General features: G+C 58.2%; 1 long non-coding RNA gene across 1 annotated transcript; it reads left to right on the plus strand.

Moving 5' to 3' along the window:
- The first annotated feature begins 234 nt into the window (after positions 1-234).
- On the plus strand, positions 235-2,839 carry LOC138847005 (uncharacterized). The gene is made up of 3 exons (XR_011384571.1): positions 235-471; positions 1,553-1,700; positions 2,652-2,839. It is a non-coding gene; the product is annotated as an uncharacterized lncRNA (long non-coding RNA).
- Positions 2,840-10,986: the final 8,147 nt, after the last annotated feature.

Genomic DNA, 10,986 nt, shown 5'->3' on the forward strand with positions numbered 1-10,986 from the left:
TCCCTGTGATTTCATAAACAAAGGCTCTGAAATCCTTACCCAAAACCAACAAACAGCCCCCTTCACGGGACGGACCCCGCCCCGACGCCTGGCCCGTGCACTGAGCAAAGTCCCACCCCCAGACGAGCCCGGCCGCCATTGGCTGATCCGCTGCCCTGTGGCTTTGAGAGCTGTCGTGGCCACTGTGTGCGGTATCAAAAGTTCACCCCAGGAGACACGCGGCTGGGGCGCCCAAGTTCAAGGGTGACCGGAGTTGGTGTGTTCCTAACCCAGCCCTGGCAACCTTTGCCCAGACCCAGCCTGCCCACGCGGTGATGAGGCGTGCCCCTGGGGGTGAGAGGAAAACAGGATCACGGCGTTCCCGGCACGGGCACACAACCCCCAGGGGAGGGGTGGCATGGGCCGACTAAAGTAAACCGGGGAGAGGGAAGGAAGACAGGCCCAAAGGCAGCGCCGCTCGCCTGGAAGCAGGTTAGTAACGTCCGAATAGCAGGCACAGCCCACAGCACCCAGGGGACAGAGGCCAGCGCCTCCCATCCCACCTCCCAGCCGCAGGTGGTCTCCTGAAGACTTTTGTCCTCTGAGACCAGCCCGCCACCCGCCGCCCACCGCACACTCAGGCCCAACAGGAGATTCCAGTTTAGCCTCGAAAGGAACAGATTTCTGGACAGCACCGGGCAGGCCCCCGCCCAGGAGGACGGCCCTCCCTCCTGCAACACTATCACAAAGGCTGAGACCTCCCACTGCAGACCCCAGCACCTCCAGGGGGCTGGGACCGGCAGCCACTCCCCGTCGGTGTGACCGACCACAGCAGGGGCAGGAAATGCCGCTCTCACAGCACGGCCCTGCACGGCGGCCCGCCACGCCGGCATCCCCTCTCAGTACCGGTTCAAGTCCGGGCTGCACTGCTTCCAACGCAGCTCCCTGTGGCTGCACCTGGGAAAGCAGCAGAACATGGCCCGAGTGCTTGGGCCCCTGCCACTCCCATGGGAGACCCAGGTGGAGTTCAGGGTTCCCGGCTGTAGCCTGGCTTGGCCCTGGCGGCTGCTACCGTTTGGGGAGTAAACCAGAGATGTAAGATCTTTCTCTCCCTCTCTCTCGCTCTGCCTTTCAAATAAGTAAGTAAATCCTAAATAAACAGTGCCTTTTCTGGGGAGGGCTGCACAACCCCTGTGCCCCGAGGCAGCCCCTTCTACGCGAGCCCCTCACCTCCAGAAGGAGCTGGGTGCACCCGGCCATACCTGTCCGCCTGCATGCTGGCTCTGCCCTGCCAGCAGCAATCCCAGGCCCCCCAGAACCTCACAGCCTGAGGGCTGAACCTCAACCCTGCCAGGAACCAGCAGAAGCAGTGGCTGGAAAGGCCGCACCTTGCGAGCTCTTGGGGGTGGGGGGCAGTGCAGCAGGGACCCTGCCCTGAGATCAGGCCTGTGCAGGCAGGTAGGCCACCCTGGCCAAAAGCTTCTCCCCTCCTGCCCAGGGGGATAGGATTTCTGTCAAGCGCCAGAGAGCAGACCCGCACGGGAAACTCGGTCTTGCTCTGTCACCCCCACAGAAGCGCTAACAACGCAACGTGGACTGGCACTTACAGTCTCCCGAGGATATTCACCGTTCATGCGTCAGACACGGTCAGAACATGGACACAGAAGATGGCGGCGCCCACTCACGCTTCGTGTGGCTGCGAGTGAGGAGCCGTTCTGTTGGTAAGCAATCATCCCAATCAGGAGATGCCCGCTTCACCAGAGAGCAATCTTTTTTTTTTTCTACAGATAGAATTAGACAGTGAGAGAGAGAGAGAGAGAGACAGACAGACAGAGAGAAAGGTCTTCCTTCCGTTGGTTCACTCCCCAAATGGCCGCTACGGCCAACACACTGCACTGATCCAAAGCCAGGAGCCAGGAGCTTCTTCCTGGTCTCCCATGGGGTGCAGGGCCCAAGCACTTGGGCCATCCTCCACTGCACTCCCGGGCCACAGCAGAGAGCTGGCCTGGAAGAGGGGCAACCAGGACTAGAGCCTGTGCCCATTTGGGATGCTGGCGCCACAGGCGGAGGATTAACCAAGTGAGCCACGGTGCCGGCCCCCCAGAGACCAATCTTATGCAGCAAGAAAATGGCCAGGGGCTCTGGCAGCAGAGGAACCAACACCCACAGCCGTCAGCAAGGGGGTCCCCCACCCAAGAGCACCGCCCGGCAGGAGCGTGCACAGGAAACAACAACGTTAGGGTGTCATCAGGGAACCTAAAATTCTGATACCGGGCACGCACACGTGTGCAACACACATAACCCAGCCTTAGCACAGAGCTCAGCGTAACATTCCCCAAAATACAGGGGGTCTTCAAAAAGTTCACGGAGGGGCTGGTGGTGTGCCGCGGTGGGTTAAGCCGCCCTTTGTGACGCTGGCATCCCATAGGGGACCACAGGTCCAAGACCCAGCTGCTCCGCTTCTGATCCAGCTCCCTGCAAATGTGCCTGGGCCCCTGCCACTCACACGGGAGACCCAGATAGAGTTCTGGGCTCCTGGCTTCCACCTGGCCCAGGCCTGGCTGTTGCAGCCATCTGGGGAGAGAATCAGTGGGTAGAAAATCACTCTAACAAATAAATCTTTAAAAATAATGAAAAGGGAAAATGAGTTACTATGAAACAATGTCCCGCAGGTGTCTGGATCTGCTGCACCAAGAGTAACTTTCACTCCCACTTCCCCTGGGTTTTCTGAGGCCTCCTGGGCGCCCTTCGCAAGTGGTCTCGGGATTCCGGGACGAACAATGGCGGCGCTGGCGTGGGAGCGCTACGATGGCGGCTCTCCGCTGATGTTCAGATTCCTAACCTTTGCCCAGACACCCCGACCTGGCAGCTGTCGCCTTCTGGTGAGCCACGTGTGGTGCCGTGTGTCCCTCTGCGGTGAAGATTGGGTCCAGGAGGGACCGTGTCTTTCTCGTTTGCTCTAGTCCCCTGGCGCACGCTACTGAGCCAATATTTGTTAAACAAACATGGGGTGCTTCGGAAAGTTCATGGAAGATGGAATTAAGACATCAGTTTATTTTGGTACAAAAAAGATTTCTAAAAAAAAAAAAAAAAAAAAAAGTTTAAAGCCACGTGCAGAATGTTTGCTGTATTCTGTGGACTGTTTGAAGACCAATCCCCCCCCCCCCCCCCCCCCCCCGCCAAATGGAGTTCATCTTTGAACTCCATCTTCCGTGGATTTCGGAAGCACCCATGTCCATTTAAAAGTTCACACACACTGCTCTAGCTCTACTCCTTCTCAGAGTCCATGATGCAAAAATATTTGCCCAAGCACACACAGACGGCGAACACTCAGGGCAGCAGGGCTCACACGACAGGAAAAAGTGGCCAGTGCCACAGCCATCCCCTGGCGACGCTGGCCGTACCGCGACACGGCAACACACAGACCCCTGATACCGAAAGGCCAGCCTCGGACCAGTGGCACCGGCGCCATTTTCATTTTGTACTACAAAATTAAGCACAAGACATCCCTATTGTTTTATAGAGAGACAGATTTTCATTAAAAAAGCTTTTCTTAAAGATTTTTTTTTATTTATTTGAAAGGCAGAGTTACAGAGAGAGGAGGAGAGAGGGAGAAGGAGAAAGAGAGAGAGAGAATTCTTCCTGCCCAAATGGCTACAGCGGCTGGGGCTAGGCCAGGCTGGAGCCAGGAGCTTTCTCCAGGTCTCCCACGTGGGTGCAGGGTCCCTAGCACTTGGGCCGTCTTCTGCTGCTTTCCCAGGTGCATTGGCAGACAGCTGGATTGGAAGAGGAGCAGCCGGGACCCGAACGGGTGCCAACATGAGATGCCAGCGCCACAGATGCTTAACCTGCTATACCACGGTGCCAGCCAATAAAAATAATGTTTTCATGTGTGAAGAAAAACACCCACAGGACATAACCTACACTGCTAGCCATGCCCATCTGTCTCGGTATAAAACTCTCAAGGACACCCACTATACTATCTTTATTGCATGTTTCTATAAAGTCTTTGTTAATAATAAACTCACTACTTTTGTAAAACAAAATATACATCTTTATAAAATGCAGTCGTTTCTGGGCGTTGTGGCACAGCAGGTTAAGCCGCTGCTTCCAACACTGGCATCCCTGTCAGAGCACGGGTTCGAGTCCCAGCTGCTCTGCTTCCAAGCCAGCTCCCTGCTAATGCGCCGGGGAGGCAGCAGCAGATGGCCCGAGTGCTTGGGCCCCTGATACACAGGTGGCAGACCCCGTTGGAGCTCCGGGCTCCTGGCTCAGCCCCGGCTGTTGCAGGCATTTGGGGGAACAGTGGATGGAAGATCTCTCTCTCTAGTCACTCTGCTTTTTGAATGAATGAATGAATGAATGAATCCATTTCACTTTTGTCCAACTTCTGAGCATATAATAAACAGTTGCATCTCAAAGCACTGGATTGAGGCCCAGGGGGGCCTGGGCGGTCTGCAGAAGCCCCCTCCCCCCGCTGCCCCGGGCCGTGTGAGCGTCTGGGCCTGCACTGTTCCCAGCCCCTAAGCACGAGAGGGTGAGGGAGCAAGGGGAGCAGCGGCCTCTCCAGTGGTGTCAGAGAAGCCTACGGACGCTTCCCCACGCGCAGAAGGCAGGCGGCAGCTAAGAGGTAAATTCTTTGTCCCTTGAAATCTTCCTTGGTTTTTTTTTTTTTTTTTTTTTTTTTTTTTTGACAGGCAGAGTGGACAGTGAGAGAGAAAGACAGAGAAAGGTCTTCCTTTTCCTTTGGTTCACCCCTCAATAGCCGCTACGGCCGGCGCACCGCACTGATCCGAAGCCAGAAGCCACGTGCTTCACCTGGTCTCCCATGCGGGTGCAGGGCCTAAGGACTTGGGCCATCCTCCACTGCCTTCCTGGGCCACAGCAGAGAGCTGGACTGGAAGAGGGGCAACCGGGACAGAATCTGGCGCCCCGACCGGGACTAGAACCTGGGGTGCCGGCGCCGCAGGTGGAGGACTAGCCTAGTGAGCTGCGGCGCCAGCCCCTTGGGTTTTCAACGCACCATTTTTTTTTTTTTTTTTTTTTGACAGGCAGAGTGGACAGTGAGAGAGAGACAGAGACAGAGAGAAAAGTCTTCCTTTGCCGTTGGTTCACCCTCCAATGGCCGCCGCTGCAGCCGGCGCACCACGCTGCTCCGATGGCAGGAGCCAGGATCCAGGTGCTTTTTCCTGGTCTCCCATGGGGTGCAGGGCCCAAGCACTTGGGCCATCCTCCACTGCACTCCCTGGCCACAGCAGAGAGCTGGCCTGGAAGAGGGGCAACCGGGACAGAATCCGGCGCCCCGACCGGGACTAGAACCTGGTGTGCCGGCGCCGCAAGGTGGAGGATTAGCCTATTGAGCCACGGCGCCGGCTTTCAACGCACCATTCTGAACGGGTCAAAGCGGTTCTGAGGATCCACGTTGGACTCAGCTGACCCGGTTTTCACTGGGTGGAGGGGGAACCAACCCGGAGCGAGAGACTTCCCCCTTGGCCGGCTCTAACCTCCTGCTACCCGGGAGGACTCATGGTGGCTGCAGCACCCTCACCCCCACCCAACAGCTTTCCAAGCCCCAGACGAGAGTGCAGCTCACTCGGCACCACCACACAACTGGATGAGAACATTGCCCCCTCAGAAACCCAGACCTGTTTTCCGGGCGCTCCTAGCAACAGGGAAGCCGTGTCCTCCATGAAACAGGTTCCCCAATCGGACGGGCACGGAAGTCCCAGGCCACTCTCTCGACAGGGAATCGAGACAGGCACACACACGCGTGCACACGCACACACACACACGCACACTCAGCTTCTGGGTTCACCGGTTTATCAACTGGGACTTTCTGGAGCGTTCTCCTAACCCAGCCAACCCCACGGCCACTCCCAGGGGATCTGCGAGGCTGAACTTGATGTCATCTCCACCGACAGGGCCTAGGCCAGGGAGGGCACTGGACCCCAGGGCGGGGGTCCCACAACTAGCCGGGGGGCGGGGCCTACAAAGGCCCCCACTGTTCTCCATTCTGCACTCTGGATCCCGCCTCCCTCTGCCACCGCACAGGAGTCCACAGCCCCAAGGAAGCCAGGTTCCCAGCCCGGGACCACAGAGGCCTGCCAGGCCCCCCCCACCCCCCCAGCGCAGGGAGCTGCCACTTCCACTGGGGAGGCCCCAGACGCTGCACCGCGGGGTCACCAGCTCTCACAATGAAAAGCAAAGGTCGAGGTCAAGTTCCCCCGCGGCCCCCCTCCCCCCGACTGCTGCCCAAAGGGAACCTCGACCTCTCACCCAATTGCTTGGCTGCGGCCAAGACTCGGCCCAAGGGTGCCGGGGCGGCCCCGAGACACCTGCCGACGACGGGCACCTGCCCCCGGGATGCTCGCTGCGGGCTCCTCCTCAGGGTCAGGGTCAGGGTCGGGGTCGGGGCCCCTTCACCCACGGGATTTCCGCCCCAGCGGGATCGCTGCCTCCCGAGGCCCCCCTGTACAGATGGGGAAACTGAGGCTAGGAGGCGCGAGCACCGGGGCCCGGGCCCTCAGACGCTCCTCGGGGGAAGCGCTCGAAGGCGGCGCTCCGGCCGCAGGCCGCGGACAGGTCGACTCCTAGGAGCGGCCGGAGTGGCCAGGTGGAAGGAAAGACCACCCAAGGAAGGGCCCGGTGGGAGTCACGCCTTCCGAGCGGGCGTCCGGAGAGACGCGGCCGCCACCCGGCCCTCAGGGCCCGGCGGCCGCGCCAGGGACACGCACCCCGCACACCCCAGAACCCCCGGGGCCCAGCCCTCGCCCACCGCGCGCCCGGGGTCGCGCGCACTCACCGCGGGCGGCCTGCCGCTCTCTGGGGCGCCGGGGCAGTACGCAGGCCCGCACCACTGAGGCGCTACCACCTTCCGCGCGGCAGCGGGGGTGGGGGCGTGGCCTCCGGGGCCGCCGCTCCGCCCATCCGGGCCTCTCCGCCGGCTTTCCCCCCCCAGAAAACCGAGGCTGTGGTACGGCGCAGCCTGGCCACGCCCCCTCGCTTCCCGGGCGGGCGAGGCCGCCTCCGAGCCGGCGCTGGGTTCCGGGGCAGCCGGCGGTCGTGGGGGCGGCGGCGGCGGCGGCGCGGCGGCTTCTCTCCAGCCTGGGGCTGTGGCTCCGGAACGCCACCGCGTGTCCCCACCTGAGCGCGGGCGAGATGGCGCTCGGATGTGGGCGCCGGGGTGTTGTGGAGGACGGGGGCGCTCGGCGCGGGGGCGGGGGTGGGAGTGTCCGGCATCGACCCCAGCCACCTGCCCCTCCTCGGGGGACACGGGTTCGGTCCCCGAGGCAGTGGCCGGTGTCACTGTTAATTGCCCAGAGCTCTCCTTCCATCTTTAAAGACGGTGCCAACCGCAGAGACCTGAGGGTGGCCGGGACCTCCGTGAGGATAGCATCATTGTGGCCCCAGCTGTCTGGGACCCAGGCCATCCCCAGCGTTAGGCGGCCTCCGTCTAGGACCCAGGCCACCCGGCTCCACGGGTGTGCTGACCGCAGGAGCCCTGGGGGACCCAGCAGTGCCGTCCCCGGATGACGCTCGCAGGCTTCCAACCTTGAGAACACCGCGTCCCCTGCTCTCTGCTGATAGCATCCCGGAGGAAACACGGGAAATGGGCGTTTATTTTATGCTTTTTTCCTGTTGAACTAAGACCTGTGCTCTCCGGGATGGCCTCTTCTGGCCTTCCCTGCTACCCCTGCCCTAATTCAGGTCCACCTGAACTCACCTGTGTCTCCCACACTCGACACCTCGTGCTGCTGGACACGGGCACCGCGCATTACAAACAGAAATTCTGAATCATTTAACATAGTCCAATCAGTATTTTTAAAAAGAAAAAAAAAATAGTCCAATCATTATTTTTAAAAAGAAAAAAAAAAAAACAACCAAAGGTCCATGGGAGAATTTGTGGTAACCATCTCCAAAAGGCCTTTCTGAGTTATGACAGAAATCCCCAAAGCCATAAAAAAAAAAAAAAAATTGAGAAATCTGTGTGCTTGGTCATCAAGGCTTGGGTGTGTGAGGAAGCCCCACCAGCCGAGTCAGAAGACTCAGGACAGACCAAGAGAAAACACCTGATGATTTAGAAAAAAAAAAAGGCTAATTGATATAAATGGGCAAAAGGTATGAACCAGTCACAGAAAAGGAAACACAAATGGCTCTCAGTGACGTTTCTCAACCTCATGCAAATTAAAGCCTGACAAAGAAGAGACCGCTTTTCACCTACCACTGGGATAAATTTGAAAGTTTGTGACACATGTGTTAGAGCCATGTGGAAATAGACCTGCCATTTAGGATTGCTCCATCCCCAGCTGGACGCCATCCAACTATAAGATAGGCAAACTAGGAAGCTCATTGCCGACACAGAGCTCTCTCTGAGATAAACCGATAACAGAGAAATGTAGCAGGAGACAGTGCTACCGCTGATGTCTGGGAGGTTTTTATTTGGCAGAGAGGAAGAGTTGTGATGGGCCGTGTTGGAAGACGTGCACACCCTGTGTATACGTATTTGCCTGTGTGTGCTTGAAATCTCCCGAGAAACACAGTCGTAGAGTTGCTTGCATTTGGAGACGAGGGGCTTTGCGCTATTCTTTATGTCCTGTGAGTTATGCACCTTAGGAATGTTTTCCTTGTCCATCAAATCCATCCACAAATGCTCTTAAAATGCCCCACCAACCTTGTGCTGACCACAGAACCGAGGCTCCTGCTGGTGAGGGAATCCCTGAGTAGTGACTACCAAGTCATTTTTCTCAAAACTGTGCCTGTGCAGGGCGACAGAAGGCTTCCCTGCCATCTCCCCAGTCTCTGCTTTACTGTGGCCGCCCAGAAAGGTGAACTGGGGGAATCGCCATTCTGGGGGAATCAATGCGTGTTTTGATGGGGCTGGCCTTGTCCGGTGTCTGGTAACTCAGGCCCTGCTTGTTGAGTCAGGCTAATGATGACCTCGGTCATTCAAATCCAGTTCACCTCCCGTGCCCACACCTTTCCGACGTAATTATTTACACAGCTAATGGAGCTGCTCTGTGAGTCATCCATCGTTTCCGTGGTGGCCTTGGACCCTCATTCTGTGACCCCTGGACCGCTGTCTCTTGGACATTGTGCAATGGAGCCACCATCACCTTGCCTCACCCTGTCCTTGGCTCTGCCTCCCTTCAGCAACCTGAACCTCGACATGTTCATCACCGGGCTTGATAAAGCTTACATTCTGAGTGTTTTCTCTGCCTTATCTGTAGCTTGGGCTTAAAAGTTAAGTCAACAAGCCAGGTTGCCATAGTTTCTGAGGTTATGCCTGGTATCCAGGGCAAAAGCCACCCATCGGTAAGATTACCTGGGCTCCTGGGGCAGCAGCTGTCTCCTTTGAGTCTTTTTTAGTGGGAGGAGCAGTGGACTTTCCATTTCGCCATGGCTTTAGTGCCACCCAGCTTTCGCTAGACTGGCTGGGCTGGCTGCGTCGGCAGGGGCGAAGGCCGAATTCTTCAGTCCTCGAAGCAGCAGTGGGGAGACGGTGGCTGTGGAATGAGTGGAACTTGGCCTGGAACACACGGGCAGTCTGAGCAGGCACCAGCCCACCTTTCCAGCTTGATCTCTGACTCATCCGGCCAAACCCTCGCAGGTGCCGGGCACTTGAATTCCTCGGAGCTGGTGGGGGTGTTTTTCTTTCCCGTGTTTTGTGTCTCTGGAAGGTCACTCTGATGTTCCTGCGGGAGAGATGCTCCAAAGTGCTGCCTGCGCAGAGTAATTCCCACTTTTTTTTTTTTTTAATGTTTATTTGTTCGAAATGCAGAAAGAAGGGCACGGACATCATCCCATCTGGTTCATTCCTCAAATGCCTGCAGCAGCAGGGCTGAGGGCCAGGCCAAAGCTAAGAAAACAAAGCTCATTCTGGTCCCCCGTGGGGGTAGCAGGGACCCAAGTACTTGAGCCATTACTTGCTGCCCCCCGGGTGTATTAACAGGAAGCTGGAGTCAGAAGCAGAGCTGGGATTTGATGTCCTAACCTCTGTGCCAAATGCCTACCCCCTGCATGTCCTACTTTAGATCGCTTTTCCAGCATATGGGCCCCCCTGTTGATCCACAGTCCTTTAGGGACAGGAGGTCCGAGTTAGCAACCTCTGGCTGTCTCCCTACCATACCCCATGTCCTGCCGAATGCAGGCGTTTGCTGAGTGAAGCCACGGAGGATTCAGGGAAAATGGGCTGGAGCTAAGAACTTGGGTTTGGGTGCGCACCTAGCTAGGGGCCTGGATGCTGATCATGGCGGCGCAGTGGGAGGAGAGGAAGTTTGCAGGTGTCCTGCCCAGGGCTCTGTTGGTTTGTGTGTTTGTCCCCATAGAACAGAATGGACGAAGAGGTGGGGCCGGGCATCAGTGCAGGACTGGCTGCCCTAAAGACGCCTTAGGCAGGGACAGTGCAGATTCCCCTCTGGCCAAGTTGGGGGAAACCCACAACAGGCACCAAGCTCAGGGACTGGCCCAGCGAGCGCTTGTCCTGGGAGAAGCTCATAGACAGGGAGCACCCCGCGATGCCAGCTTACGCTGACCCAGTCTCTTCTGATGGCCACAGCCCCCTCCCCCAACCTCCAAAGCCTTTCCTGGAATGTTCCCTCCTGCTTGCGACAGGGATGGGAGGAGCTGACCCCGAGCACCAACCTGGCCCCACGCACCGCACCAGTCGTCCCATGGCTGCCCCGAGAACTCTGCTTCAGAGTAAGCAGGGACCCAGGGAGGTGAAGAGACCGGGCCCAGGATCCCCCAGCTCCGTGCTGACCCCGTGACCAGGCCACGTTCCCATCAGCAGCAGGCTTGTCCAGTGTGTCCAAACCCAGCCCACTTCTCTGCGGCCTTGGAGAGCCTCTTTCTCCAGGGCATCCGGCCCAGCCCCTGGGCAGTAACTGTTCATTCTGCAAAGGTGCTGTTTACCACGCTGGTGCAACCCCCATGCCCCACAGCCAGGCAGCCCGTCTGGCTGGGAGCCTCAGGGCCCTGTCCAGTCACCTGCCCCTGCTCTGCTTCCCT

The sequence above is a fragment of the Oryctolagus cuniculus genome, chromosome 19 (genome assembly GCF_964237555.1).
Source record: "Oryctolagus cuniculus chromosome 19, mOryCun1.1, whole genome shotgun sequence".
Taxonomy (NCBI): domain Eukaryota; kingdom Metazoa; phylum Chordata; class Mammalia; order Lagomorpha; family Leporidae; genus Oryctolagus; species Oryctolagus cuniculus.